Source organism: Polypterus senegalus, chromosome 18 (assembly GCF_016835505.1).
Source record: "Polypterus senegalus isolate Bchr_013 chromosome 18, ASM1683550v1, whole genome shotgun sequence".
Classification (NCBI taxonomy): domain Eukaryota; kingdom Metazoa; phylum Chordata; class Cladistia; order Polypteriformes; family Polypteridae; genus Polypterus; species Polypterus senegalus.
Genome location: NC_053171.1, coordinates 59,787,670 through 59,802,771, shown reverse-complemented (window position 1 = coordinate 59,802,771; position 15,102 = coordinate 59,787,670).

The window sequence follows — 15,102 nt, the reverse complement described above, 5'->3', positions numbered from 1 at the left end:
TAAAAAAAACAAGAAGCCCAGTGCCTTTTTACCTGGCGGCTCCCCTGCTTCTTTCTTTTTACTCCCCTTCAAGCCAACTCACACTTTTGTTTATCAAGATAAGCAGCCCTCTCTCTCTCACTCACTCACCCTCTCGTTCGTTCTTTCTTTTTACTGCCCTTCTAGCTGACTTGCGCTTCTGTTTATCAAGATAAGCAGCCCCAGGAACAATCATGAATGCAGGCGGTCCCTCACAAGTGCACTTTGGTGAGAAACGCCCACATTGCGAATCACCCTGACAACCTTCAGCCACATAACCACCATGCCCCCTCACCAAGCTGCGAGCACGGTGATTATTTATTTTAAAGCTGGACTTTGACAGGAGCTGTGAACCCACTATATCACACACGTGAAAGTTCAAAGAGAGTTATAGCGCGGGTTGTTCACTGAATGCTAGCAACTGGCGCACTAACGCTCGTGGGCAGTCGTGGCTTTGTCTCGAGAGAGGTAAACAAGGTTAGCACGCGAGTCGTATTCCAAACAAAGGTCGTATACCAAGCAAAATTTTTCGTGTCCAAAGCAGACGTATACCAAGGTACCACTGTATATATATTTTTATAGTATAGTATAGTATATATATTAAAAATAGTATGCAGCTCTAGCACTGATGCCCTTAACTTCAGCCAATTCTGATAAGTTTCCTTGCACCATCATCCTCTACTTCCTGTGTTTGAGGCAGTTTTGTACCCATCTACAGACCATACCCTGAACTACCACTTCTTTTAGTTTGATACCCAACCTCTCATGTGGCACCATATGAAATGCTTTCTGAAATTCAAGATAAATAATATCATGTGCTCCACTTTGAATGTATTAGATTCTTGCTTCCTTATTTACTGTACAGTAATACCAGTATATTGGTCAAACACAACCTCCCTTTTCCGAACCCATGCTGACTGTGTTCTTGCCATGTGATACTCAATGTTTGCTTTAATAATTCCTTCCATTAATTATCTAGTGATGCATGTTAAGCTTACTTGCCTATAATTGCTTGGACCTGCCTGATCAACTTTTTATAAAATGGGATAATATTTGACATTTTCTCTTCCTGTTATGCTAACTAATAATTCTATGGTCCAGATCAAAGAAGAAACAAAACATCAAGAAAGGCACAAAAAGAATGTTGTCATGTGTTAAAAAAATGTTATGCTCTTGGCAATGATAAACATGATTATTTCTGCTTGGAAGCTGCAATTAAAAAACTACACAAAGCAACCATTGAGTGCAACTGACAAATAGTTTGTTTTGGTAATGTTCTCATTTACTTTATCAATAGTCAGTATTATAGATTTATGTGATTCATTTAAAGTAAATTCTTCTAAAAACAAGTCAAACCTATAAAGTCTACTGGGCTTACTGTTCGTGATGTACAGTATGCTGCCATTTTAGATGAACCTCATAATGTGAAGTCAGACGAAGTCAGACATGAGAGACCAGGAGCAGGTTTGAGAGTATGAATTCTGAGTCTTCTTTTTGTATTCCGAGTCAGAGATTGGAAATTGTATTGTATTGTATAATCTATAATATAACTTTACATAGGTTTTTCTCTAGTAACAGGTTACGCAGTGTGCTCTTCACACAGTTATGTGGCACACATTAATATATTTAATAGGGGTCTTATTGGGAGACTTTCAGCTGTAGACAGTTTATCGTAATCAGAAGCTTGCTCACTGTTGGATCAAGTTAACAAGAGCACCATTACTGTTTGCCATTCAAAATCACAGTCCCTGCTTTAAGTACTGCCTGAATGAGGCATTGTATTAGTTTAGAAATGTGACACTCAGTGAGTCGTCAATTTATTACCAACCAGTGTTGACTAAAATTTACTTATGTTTGTCTCCAGTCATATATGGTATATGATACATCTGGCCCTGTGAGGCTACCTGACCATAAACACTACAAAGCTGTTAATACTAGAGTTGATTAATGACTGGTTGGTACACCAATGCTATAAAACGGTGCATTGTGAATCCCAGGCCTGGCATTTAATATAATAAATTATCATGCCTTTATGAAGTCATAAAATAAGTTTTATTAAAAATAACATATCAACAAATACAATATAAAAAATACGACTCGTTGAGGTATCCATTAGTATTTGAATGCAAATTAACTTCTCTGTTTGCATAAAATCCCAACAAACCTTACAAGAACTTGTGAGATCTTATTAAACCAAGGTAAAAATAATCATAAACAAACTGTATAGGAATAGCACACTGAAAATCAATTTAACACAAATAATGATAAGATTAATAAAAATGTAATAAGCCCCATTTCCTCATGTAAAAGTGACAATTTGAAGTACATGGATTTTACTTCCTTGCTGCTCTACACTCAAACCCCAGTTAACCATTGATCTCTTTGCACACCTTGCTCCAGACCTTTTCCAGGCCATTTTATACAGGTGGGTGAATTAGTCTCTTAAAGAGGCAACACTCATGTTGTTCACAAACCATATATACAGTATATTTACTCCAATGTTCTTTCACTATCTTGTAGCATTAACCTCCTTGGGATTAATCCTGAATGTGACACAAGCATGGAATATTATGTAAAAATGGTTAACCCAATGTTAAGCTCAAAAAACACTCAGGGCAGTATTCTGCTGCCAATTTCTGGATGAAGCAATGCTGCAAAAAATAATGATTTTTTTCTCTGTGTGTTCTGTTACGCATTGATATTCATGAGTGGGGCAGAGCTTTCAACCAAAAAAACATAATAGCGTGTAAATGAAAAGCTGTAAAGTCAATTATAGAACAAAATGAAATTTGCTGAATTGAGCAATTGTGTCTGTTTATCATGAATGTTTGTGGTTTGTTGCTCAAAACATGTTGAGACAGCCAAGAAAATGAACAAAGAAACACATTTATACAATCTTGATTGCAACGTTGGGCTGTTCATTAGTTACTGCTTCAAAACACATTACACAAAGGACGTGCCAAATCTGCACCAGTACATAAGTGAACTTTAGACATACCTTTTCTATTGTAATTATGTTTTTAATTTACCATTTACATGTTTCTATTAAAATATTTTTTTCTTGTTACAAAAATGTACCATTCTTTTCACTTTTGCATAGGAGAAAGGTAGCATTAAGACGGTTAAAACAACATTCTATTTGTATCAGTGGATCTAATGTGTGACACAAGAACATGCCTAACATCAACACATCTCCAGCATTGGCTGGCTTGGATGGATTCACGCTCTACTGCTTTGTCTTTTTTTATGCCATGGCCTTGTCCTCTTAGGACTTATCATGAGACGTTATTGACCATTTGAAAGTTTAGCAATCCTCTATTATCCAGAGTTTATTTCTTAGCTCAGTGACAGCCACACATTTATTCCTGATCTATTCTAGAGCACAGAACTGCTATTGGCTACACAATCAGAGGTCAAAGATATCATCATTTTACCATCTTTAAATTTAAACTGAAATATTTAAATTTTAAAATGATCATTTTACCATCTCAGTAGTAGCCAAGCAACAAGAGTAATTACAATAGTGCAGATGAACCATTGGAATTTTAGAGTAATTGTGACAAGCACAGACTCTTAAGCTCGTATATCCTACTAACCTTTGTCCAAAATAATATCAAGTCTGGATCTGAAGTATTATGATTTGTGTTCTTTAGTATTTTTATAAATTTTTTCTCCACACCATTTATTGATTTTTTCTGTTATTTTTTTTGTGTAATCAACTTCTGATATTAGTTTTATTGGATTCAGCTATTTTGAAGACCTTAAAAATTTTTTTCCCCAAGACGCCCTTTTGGTTTTCCATTGGTATTGGTGATGATTGCGGTCAGGCATCATGTGACATTCGCTTTCGAAGGTATAAAGAACTATTGTCCAAGTTCTTAAAAAATGTGTCCGAGTGTGTGTGTGTGTGTGTGTCTTAAAAGTTTCCCGATCAGTTTTTGTTCACTTTGACTTTGATTTAGGATTTCATTTCACATGAATGCACCTCAAACCCAGTTGCAACCCTGAAACAACCATACATGGATAATGCTATTCAACCATATAATATGCAATTGCAATACTACAGACCTTCATTGGCTGGTAGAGTATCCTCCTATCTAATGAATTTAGACACAGCCGCCTGCATTTGAGGAGTCCTATGTTCCATTCCACAACAGAGAGTGCCAAGACCATGTGAGTAATTGTAGCACCTCTCCTCTGTGCTCTGAGGGTTGGGAAAAGGGTTAAGGCATCAGAGTCTGAGCGGGTAAACATTATCTACTAGTCTGAAGACATAAAAGTTACAGGCTCAATCGAGAATGGAAGAGGTGAAAATCCAGAGCAAGGATAAAAGTAAGGTGGAAAGGATTCAGACCTGGTCTGACTCCATAAAATAAGACAAATTGTATTGTGTCCATATAAGTTGCGTGAACTGTTAATCTCACAGCAAGTTATGGAGAGTTCTAACACGTTGGGCACAGTGGAGAACTGGTGTAAACCACTTACTTCAAACTCTATTTTAATTCTGGACAGGTTTTATGAAACTGTATGTGAATGGTAGGAGGGGGACTTGGGATTTATTTGAATGAACAATGTTGAAAAAGAGAGCACAGTATAATTAAAACTAAATGTCACCCAAGGCAAACTGATCTTAGGCGAGGGACATGACAAATAGTGGTTCAGAAAACCTCCCATGAGGTATAAAAACTTTGGATGGCGTTTTCCCTCGCCCAGACGCAGGTCACTGGGGCCCCCCCTCTGAAGCCAGGCCTGGAGGCGAGGCTCGATGGCTAGCATCTGGTGGCTGGATCTGCACCCATGGAGCTCAGCTGGGCACAACCCGAACAGGCAACATGAGTCCGCCCTCCCATGGGATCACTACCTGTAGGAGGGGCCAAAGAGGTTGGGTGCAGTGTGAGTCTGGTGGTGGCCAAAGGCGGCGACCTTGGCGGTCCGATCCTCGGCTACAGAAGCTGGCTCTTGGGATGTGGAATGTCACCTCTGTGAAAGGAAGGAGTGAGAGCTAGTGTGTGAGGTTGAGAGGTTCCGGCTAGATATAGTCGGGCTCACCTTGACGCACAACGTGGACTCTGGAACCAATCTTCTTGAGAGGGGCTGGACTCTCTACCACTCAGGAGTTGCCCCCGGTGAGAGGTGCCGAACGGGTGTGGGCATACTTATTGCCCCCTGACTTGGAGCCTGTTCATTGGGGTTTACCCCGACAGACAAGTGGGTAGCTTCCTTCCGCCTTCAGATGGGGGGACTGGTCCTAACTATTGTTTGCGCGTATGTGCCGAACAGCAGTCTGGAGTACCCACCCTTTTTGGAGTCCCTGGAGGGGGTGCTAGAGGACACACCTGCTGGGGACTCCCTCATTCTGGTGGGAGACTTTAATGATCACGTTGCCAATGACAGAGACCTGGAAGGGCATGATTGGGAGGAATGCCCAACCCCCAAAAATCTGAACCCGAGTGGTGTTTTGGACACGGATTGTCCATAACGAACACCATGTTCAGGCATAGGGGCGTTCATATGTGCACCTGGCACCAGGACGCCCTAAGCCTCAGTTCAATGATTGACTTCGTGGTTGTGTCGTCGGACATGCAGCCACATGTCTTGGACACTCGGGAGAAGAGAGATGTCAGCTGATCACCAACTGGTGGTGAGTTGGCTTTGATGGTGGGGGAGGATGCCGGTCAGGCCTGGTAGGCCCAAATGTTTTGTTAGGGTCTGCTGAGAAGTAGCTTCAACTCCCACCTCTGGCAGAACTTTGACCACTTACCAAGAGACATAGGGGACATTGAGTCCGAATGGGCTATGTTCCGTGCCTCTATTGTTGAGGTGGATGACCAGAGCTGTGGCTATAAGGTGGTTGGTACCTGTCATGGTGGCAATCCCCGAACCTGCTGGTGGACACTGGCAGTGAGGGATGCCGTGAAGCTGAAGAAAGAGTCCTACAGGACCTTTTTGTCCTGTGGGACTCCGGAGGCAACTAATACGTACCAGCAGGCCAAGCAGAATGTGGCTTTGGTGGTTGCTTAGGCAAAAACTTGAGTGTTGGAAGAGTTTGGGGAGGCCATGGATATTGACTTCCGGATGGCTTTGAGGAGATTCTGGTCCACCGTCCAGCGTCTCAGTGTCAACACTGTGTATAGTGGGGATGGTGCGCTGCTGACCTCGCCATGGGACATTGTGGGTCGGTGGGGGTAGTACTTCAAAGACCTCCTCAATCCCACTAACATACCTTCCAATGAGGAAGCAGAACCTGGGTACTCGGAAGAGGGCTCTCCCATCTCTGAGGTCACCGAGGTGGTCAAAAAACTCCTTGGTGGCAGGGCCCCAGGGGTGGATGAGATATGCTCTGAGTTCCTCAAGGCTCTGGATGTCGTAGGACTGTCTTGGTTGACACGCCTCTGCAACATCGCATTGGCATGGGGGACAGTGCCTCTGGATTGGCAGACCGGGGTGGTGGTCCCCCTTTTTAAGAAGGGGGACTGGAGGGTGTGTTCCAACTACAAAGGGATCATACTCCTCAGCTTCCCTGGAAAAGTTTATTCGCGGGTCCTGGAGAGGAGGGTCCATCAGATAGCTGAACCTCGGTTTCAGGAGGAACAGTATGGTGCATGGGAGTTTGCCCAACCAATCTACATGTGTTTTGTGGATTTGGAAAAGGTGTTCGACCGTGTCCCTTGGGGAATTTTGTGGAGATTCTCCGGGAATACAATGTACCAGACCCCCAGATAAGGGCTATTCGGTCCCTGTACAACCGGTGTCAGAGCTTGGTCCGCATTGCCGGTAGTAAGTCAAACCCGTTTCAGGTGAGAGTTGGACTCCGCCAGGGCTGCCCTTTGTCTCCGATTCTGTTCATAACTTTTATGGACAGAATTTCTAGGTGTAGCCAGGGCATTGAGGGGGTCTGGTTTGGTGGGCTCAGGATTGGGTCACTGCTTTTTGCAGATGATGTTGTCCTGTTTGCTTCATCAGGCCGAGTGTGAAACGGCTGAGATGAGAATCAGCACCTCCAAATTCGAGACCACAGCCAGAAAAGGGTGGAGTGCCCTCTCAGGGTTGGGAGTGAGATCCTGCCCCAAGCAGAAGAGTTCAAGTATCTTGGGGTCTTGGTCACAAGTGAGGGAAGAATAGAGTGGGAGATCGACAGGCAGATCTGTGTGGCATCCGCAGAGATGAGGGCTCTGCATCGGCCTGTCGTGGTGAAAATAGAACTGAGCTGGAAGGCAAAGCTCTTAATTTACCGGTTGATTTACGTTCCTGCTCTCACCTTTGGTCATAAGCTGTGGGTAGTGACCCGAAAGAACAAGATCACAAATAAAAGTGGCTGAAATTAGTTTCTTCTGCAGGGTGTCTGGGCTTTCCCTTAAAGATAGGGTGAGAAGCTCAGTTATCCAGGAGGAGGTCATTGTGGTGCCACTGCTCATCCGCATCAAGATGAGTCAGCTGAGGTGGCTTGGGCATCTGATCAGGATGCCTCCTGGACGTCTCCCTGGTGAGGTGTTCTGGGCACGTCTAAGGACAACCCAGGACATGCTGGAGGGACTATGTCTCTCGGCTGGCCTGGGCATGCCTTTGGATTTCCCCCGTAAGAGCTAGTAGAAGTGGCCGGGGAGAGGGAAGTTTGGGCATCTCTGCTCAAGCTGCTGCCCCCACAACCCGATTTCAGCTAAGCGAAAGAGGATAGATGGATGAGGTTGTGTATGCAAATTTTGGCTCTCAAATAAGTCAAGTTTTACAAAAACAGGTTTGAAACAAATCAACCCACACCCATGAAAAGAGAACTAGGCCAGCAGAATAAAACTTTAAGCTAGCAAAAATAAGTAAATATATAATTTAATGCAAACCGGATTCCAAAAAAGTTGGGACACTAAACAAATTGTGAATAAAAACTGAATGCAATGATGTGGAGATGGCAAATGTCAATATTTTATTTGTAATAGAACGTAGATGACAGATCAAACATTTAATCCGAGTAAATGTATCATTTTAAAGGAAAAATATGTTGATTCAAAATTTCACGTTGTCAACAAATCCCAAAAAAGTTGGGACAAGTAGCAATAAGAGGCTGGAAAAAGTAAATTTGAGCATAATGATGAGCATGTTGCAATTGGCAACATGATTGGGTATAAAAAGAGTTTCTCAGAGTGGCAGTGTCTCTCAGAAGCCAAGATGGGTAGAGGATCACCAATTCCCACAATGTTGCGCAGAAAGATAGTGGAGCAATATCAGAAAGGTGTTACCCAGCGAAAAATTGCAAAGACTTTGCATCTATCATCATCAACTGTGCATAACATCATCCGAAGATTCAGAGAAACTGGAACAATCTCTATGCGTAAGGGTCAAGGCCGTAAAACCATACTGGATGCCCGTGATCTCTGGGCCCTTTAATGACACTGCACCACAAACAGGAATGCTACTGTAAAGGAAATCACAGAATGGGCTCAGGAATACTTCCAGAAACCATTGCCAGTGAACACAATCCACCGTGCCATCCGCCGTTGCCAGCTGAAACTCTACAGTGCAAAGAAGAAGCCATTTCTAAGCAAGATCCACAAGCTCAGGCGTTGTCACTGGGCCAGGGATCATTTAAAATGGAGTGTGGCAAAATGGAAGACTGTTCTGTGGTCAGACGAGTCACGATTCGAAGTTCTTTTTGGAAATCTGGGACGCCATGTCATCCGGACCAAAGAGGACAATGAAAACCCAAGTTGTTATCAACGCTCAGTTCAGAAGCCTGCATCTCTGATGGTATGGGGTTGCATGAGTGTGTGTGGCATAGGCAGCTTGCATGTCTGGAAAGGCACCATCAATGCAGAAAAATATATCCAGGTTCTAGAACAACATATGCTCCCATCCAGACGTCATCTCTTTCAGGGAAGACCCTGCATTTTTCAACAAGATAATGCCAGACCACATTCTGCATCAATCACAACATCATGGCTGCGTAGGAGAAGAATCCGGGTACTGAAATGGCCAGTCTGCAGTCCAGATCTTTCACCTATAGAGAACATTTGGCGCATCATAAAGAGGAAGGTGCGACAAAGAAGGCCCAAGACGATTGAACAGTTAGAGGCCTGTATTAGACAAGAATGGGAGAGCATTCCTATTACTAAACTTGAGAAACTGGTCTCCTCGGTCCCCAGACGTCTGTTGAGTGTTGTAAGAAGAAGGGGAGATGCCACACAGTTGTGAAAATGGCCTTGTCCCAACTTTTTGGGGATTTATTGACACCATGAAATTCTGAATCAACATATTTTTCCCTTAAAATGATACATTTTCTCAGTTTAAACTTTTGTTCCATGATTTATGTTCTATTCTGAATAAAATATTAGAAGCTGGCACCTCCACATCATTGCATTCACTTTTTATTCACGATTTGTATAGTGTCCCAACTTTTTTGGAATCCGGTTTGTAAATGAATAAAGATAAATAGAGTAAAAAAATAGGGGAGAGAATCTGCTTCCTCAATTTAAATGCTTATTCTAAAATGTTATTGATTAGATCCTACCAGGCATTGAAAATGTTTTGTACAGATCCTCTAAGTGAGAATTTTATTTTTGCCAATTTTAAATAATGTAATCTATCTATCTATCTATCTATCTATCTATCTATCTATCTATCTATCTATCTATCTATCTATCTATCTATCTATCTATCTATCTAAAGATTTTGGTCCAGAATGATCTTAATTTGGTGCACACCCAAAACATGTGGCCCAGTGAGGCTGGAACTTGATTGCAACGTTTGCAGGTTGGATCTTGCTCTGGAAACATTTTGAACAATTTTAAGCAAGACAGATGTGCTTGATATATAATTTTGAATTGAATAATTGTATGCTTTGCGCATATGGAGTTCAAGTAAATTCTGTGCATTACTATCTTCCACTCCTTTTCTGAGATGTTGAATGAGAGAGCCTTTTTCCACTGTACTCTGGGATCTTTGAAAGGAAGGGACTGTAAAATGGTTTTATATATTACGGTTAATGCTGAGTCCTTAGTGCGAGGATCCTTATTCAGAATTATGCAATGTTTGATGCAGTGTCTCTCAGGGGTCACTACTGGTTCTGCTGGTCTTTTTAACACTGGATTTACCAGAGCCTATGAAAAAACTTGTAGATCCGTCCCACCTTAAATCGCTTCTTAAATCCGTTCACACCTCTCCGCCAACGTCTTTTGTCTCATCTAAATGTGCTGATAAAGACAAGCAGCATGTAGCCGGCTGTTTCATCCCCCCCATAGCTGCAGAACGTGCACGGACTTCTCCAAGCTCATGCCTTGATTGATTATCTGGGAGTGAAGTGGAGTTTTGGAGTGGAAATAACAGATCATTATTTGGAACACACGCATTTCATGTGTGTTTCATTTCTACAGTAATCTGTGTAAACACATTGTTAAATCAGAAACTTTTTTGTTACTTGTGTTTCTGAATGGATGAGTAGTAATTTTCTCAAACTAAATAAGGAGAAAACAGGAATTTTAGTGATTTGCAAACATGGATATAATGAAGGTATTAGAAATACACTTGATCCATTAGGATTAAAAGTCAAGAGGTCAAGAATTTATGAGTAATTATTAACTCTGACCTGAATTTTAAATCACATATTAATCAGATTACTAGGACAGCATTTTTTCACTAAAGGAATATAGCTAAAAATTAGACCTCTTATAACGTTGCAAGATGCTGAGAAATTAGTTAATGCTTTTGTTTCCAGTGGACTAGATTACTGTAATGCACTCCTCTCAGGACTACATTAAAAAAGACATCAGTCAATTGCAACTTGTGCAGAATGGAGCTGTGGCATCTTAAATAGGAAAAGAAAACCTGAGCACATCTCTCCAATTTTGATGTCACTATATTGGTTACCTGAATCATTTAGAATTGACTTTAAAATACAGGTTATGGTGAGTGTCTGCTTATAATTCCAAAAACTAAACTTAAAAGAAGTGGTGAGGCAGTCATCTTATACACCTATGCACCTCATGTTATGCACCTAAAATCTGGAATAGCTTACCAATAGAAATTCTCCAGGTTAATACAGTGGAGCACTTTAAAAACGGCTAAAACCCAATTATTTTAACATGGCTTTCTCATAGTTTCATTTTAGTTTAAGGCTGATATTCTCTATATGCATTTAATTATCATTATCATTCATGGTGGCTCCGAAATCCGTACTAATCCAAACTTTTTCCGCTGTTCTTTTGCCAGAGGTCCACATGACCATCATTATCATGTTCTTCCATGTGAAGCCTGAAAACCATGAGGACTGACTGAGGTCATTTATGTTAGGTAGACTGGCTAGAGGGGACTGGGCGGTCTCGTGGCATTGTTATCCCTGCAGATTTTTTTTTGTTTTCTCCAGCCATCTGGAGTATTTTTTGTTTTTTTTCTGTCCTCAATGGCAATTGGACCTTACTTTTATTCTATGTCAATTAATATTGCCTAATCTTATTTTTTAGATTTCGTCTTTTTTCTCTTTCTTCATCCTGTAAAGCACATTGAGCTACATCATTTGCATGAAAATGTGCTATATAAATAAATATTGTTGTTTCTGCCTAAAAAATTATTTGTTTAAATTAGTTTTAAAAGTATGTTCTAGGTATTATTGCATATCCCTATGGCTACTGTGTAATGAATGGCAGTTAATGTAAAATGGATGGTTGTGTCTATATAAACACTTTTTATTTTAAAAAAATATTTCATTTTAATACAATCCAAGAAAAAAAAATGTCTCAGAGATCAAGTTAAATGTGATTGGGTCAAAGGGGTCAAAACGAACATCTTTCAATTTATCTCTCTTTATTTCCATTTTCCCTAAAAGAAAAGCATAGACTTCAAAATTTCTTATGAAAGCAGTGGTTTATTTATGTATAATAGTGTGAAAAAATAATTACATACGTATACAAAATATTGAAACAAAAACAAGATAAGACAATGACAACTGGAGGACACAAACCAACATCCTAATACACGGCTTGTGTTTATCAGTAGATATGAACTGCCAATGTGCAGAAACAGGCCGCAGTGCCAGACTGAGCTCAAACAACCACACACAGGAAGGGTTGCTGTTTGTCCTTGCAACTTTACAACTCAGCTGATGTCCACAACTGTGCTCTTTAAATGGAATGACTGCATTAAGGGTAAAAAGATGCAGCAACCCAATCCATTTACTTTGCTTGCACATACACGTTCCTAAACACAGGACGGGCATGGTTGAGACTTGCACAGCTAGCACAAGGAGAGTACCATCAGTCAGAAGAAAGATACAATTATGCCAGCCATGCCTCATATTTTTTCATTCATTCTTTGGAATGCACACTGTGGGCTGTGCTTACGCAAACACTAGTGCATGAGATTTAGTGAGAAATTGTGCTGACTGTCCCTTTCTGAGACAGCCACTAGACCTGCCTAATGAACTGCTTACTACCCCAACTGAACCGTGGCCTAGCTCTCCAGTACTCACATTGCCCATCTTAAGTGAAAGTGGCACTAGTATCCTAAGTTGGTGCAATTACACCTATTTATTTAATTTTACTTCTTTGACATCATTGTCAGATTTTGCAAATTGGTACTCAGAAAGGTTGATGCAAAGTGACTTTTGCTGAGACAGCTGTGATTGTTTCAGTTGCACAGATTCCATCAAGGAACATGGAGCCTCCAGGGTTTCATGACTTTGGCATGCCACAAGCTAGGTGTTGCTTCTGGGGACAACTGCTATAATCTGCAGTCTAATCTATAAGGACTGCTATGTGTTATCAATATGTTTAATGTTACTTTAATACAAGGCTCTTGGTCAGTAACAGCAGAACAAGGTAGGTGATTATAAAAAAATACCCAAGAAATTCTAGTTACATCAACACCATTAGTCTTCACATTCTGCCATGACCCCATTTGGATTTTGTCTTAAATCTGTTCCATTTTAAAGTGCCATCTGTTTTTCCTAAGGTATGCCAGTAAACAACAGTCCCTTGGCACACACTGATATATGTGCACAGCCTCAGTGCTCTAGGCTAATTCTAAAAATGATTATAGTCATTATGAAAAAAACAAAATAATGGGGCTTATGCAATAACAAAACAAAAAGCACCTTAATACATGTCTAGAAGGCTATGTATTCAGGTATTAGTAAAATGCATTAGGATGGCCATGGTGTATGGGTAAAGGAGCCAAGAAAGCAACCACTTAAAGTATAGAACAGAAGAAGGTGACTGCAGAAAAATTTGCACTTTTTTGGCAAAATGAATAAAACTTATTTTTGTATAGCTCTCTTCACTCAGCATTTATCCACAGAGGGCTTATAAATGCAATGTATAGATTTTTTAATTATCTCAGAAGTAGACTTTTATTTTTTACTATCATACGCTTTAATTTTGTAACTATGGCCAGTTTGATGCCAGCGTCACTGATATATGGAAGAATGTCCTTACTATACAATATTCATGGGCTACCTAAATTTCACAGCAGACCATCCAAAATAAAAGCCTTAATGACAAGAAGCAAAGAAATATGGCTTTTGAAGAAATGGAAATACAGTACAAACAAGTAGAGATGAATTAAAAACTCCATAAAGCATAGCTCTAAGTTTTTTGTTGATGACAGGATACATTCCTGTAAGTGACAGAAAGCACCGTAAGCAACCAAAGCCATAAACTCTGAAGAGGTGAAACAAATCAAGTAATAACTAGTTGTAAAAACTGCAGGGGTGGGGGTGAATATCACTTACAAAAATACATCAAATAATAAAAATGTCAAATTAATACATAGAAAACTTCATAATAATATTGCAGTACCTGTGCCAATGATACAAAACAAACAAAATGCATATAAATAATTCAAATGTAAGCAGTTTATTTTTTTTTTCAACTTGATGTTTTGTCATCCCATAATAATAATAATAATAATAATAATAATAATAATAATAATAATATAAAACTGGAATGCTTGTAAATAAATTTACAAATACTGGAAATGGTACAAAAAATGTTGGAAGAAGTGGATAGGACGTGGCCTACTGACGATTGATTCCTTCCTATCAAAATGTCCAGACACAACAGGTGAGTATAGCTCAACAATGACACATTGAAATTTGGTCTGAATACATTTCTCGCACATTTGTGTGATAAAGATCCATTCTAGAGCCTCTGAAATGCCAGCTCAAATGTGTAGTTTGCCTATGAATAACCAAGTTGCCAAATAGGAATACCAAGACAACCTCAATGAAGGACTTGCAGCATCTTATCCTATATTAATCAGCATTTGCCACACCACCCATTTTCTCAAAGAATTTTTAAAAGATGGTAAATAAATCATTTGGAAGTAGAATGATTAACACAATTGACAAAAACTGAAATCAACATTCAGTAGTTGCTTCTTGTGGGCTGACTACTTCAACAGAATTCAGTATACAGCTAGTTCAAAATGATAAAAACTACTGCTCTTGCTGTAAACATGCCCCATAAGATCCATGAATACCAGACCTTTGTACTTTTAATAGCTCACTTAGTTATACTAACTTTCCCCCTTTCTACAGGGAGTCCAGGAATGATAAAATATAATTAAAATCCCACTCAGTTGAAATATTTTTACTCATTCTTGAAAAGACATTTTGCTTCAGGCTGGAAATGAATCATCTAGATTTTAACAGTAGAATCTTCTGTCCATTGAGCATGCATGCTTTAAAACATAGCTAAATAGGAATTTCAGGAGCTCTAAGGGTTGAAAGGGAAAAGATCTGGTATCACAGAGATTGAAGACGGCATCAACATCCTGTCTTGTGGTCTTCTGTGCACATAACTTCTTACAAATTTAAACATGTACAGTTCTCTCATAAAAGGAAACACCAGTGCTAAAGTGTCGATTATGAAAATAATTGAATAATGTGAACAGAGGTTCACATTCAGATCTGTTCAATGCAACACAAGTTTAAAAAAAGTGTGAATTTAGCAAAGTAAGACAAATCAGTGAATAGGTTTTATTGTGTTGAATTTTGCTCTAAACATTTTTCATGTGTGGGATACATGTGAAGTGAACAGCCAGTCATTTTAACAATAATAAATACCAATCATAGTTTTGGGGTACAAATCTAACCTGACTTTA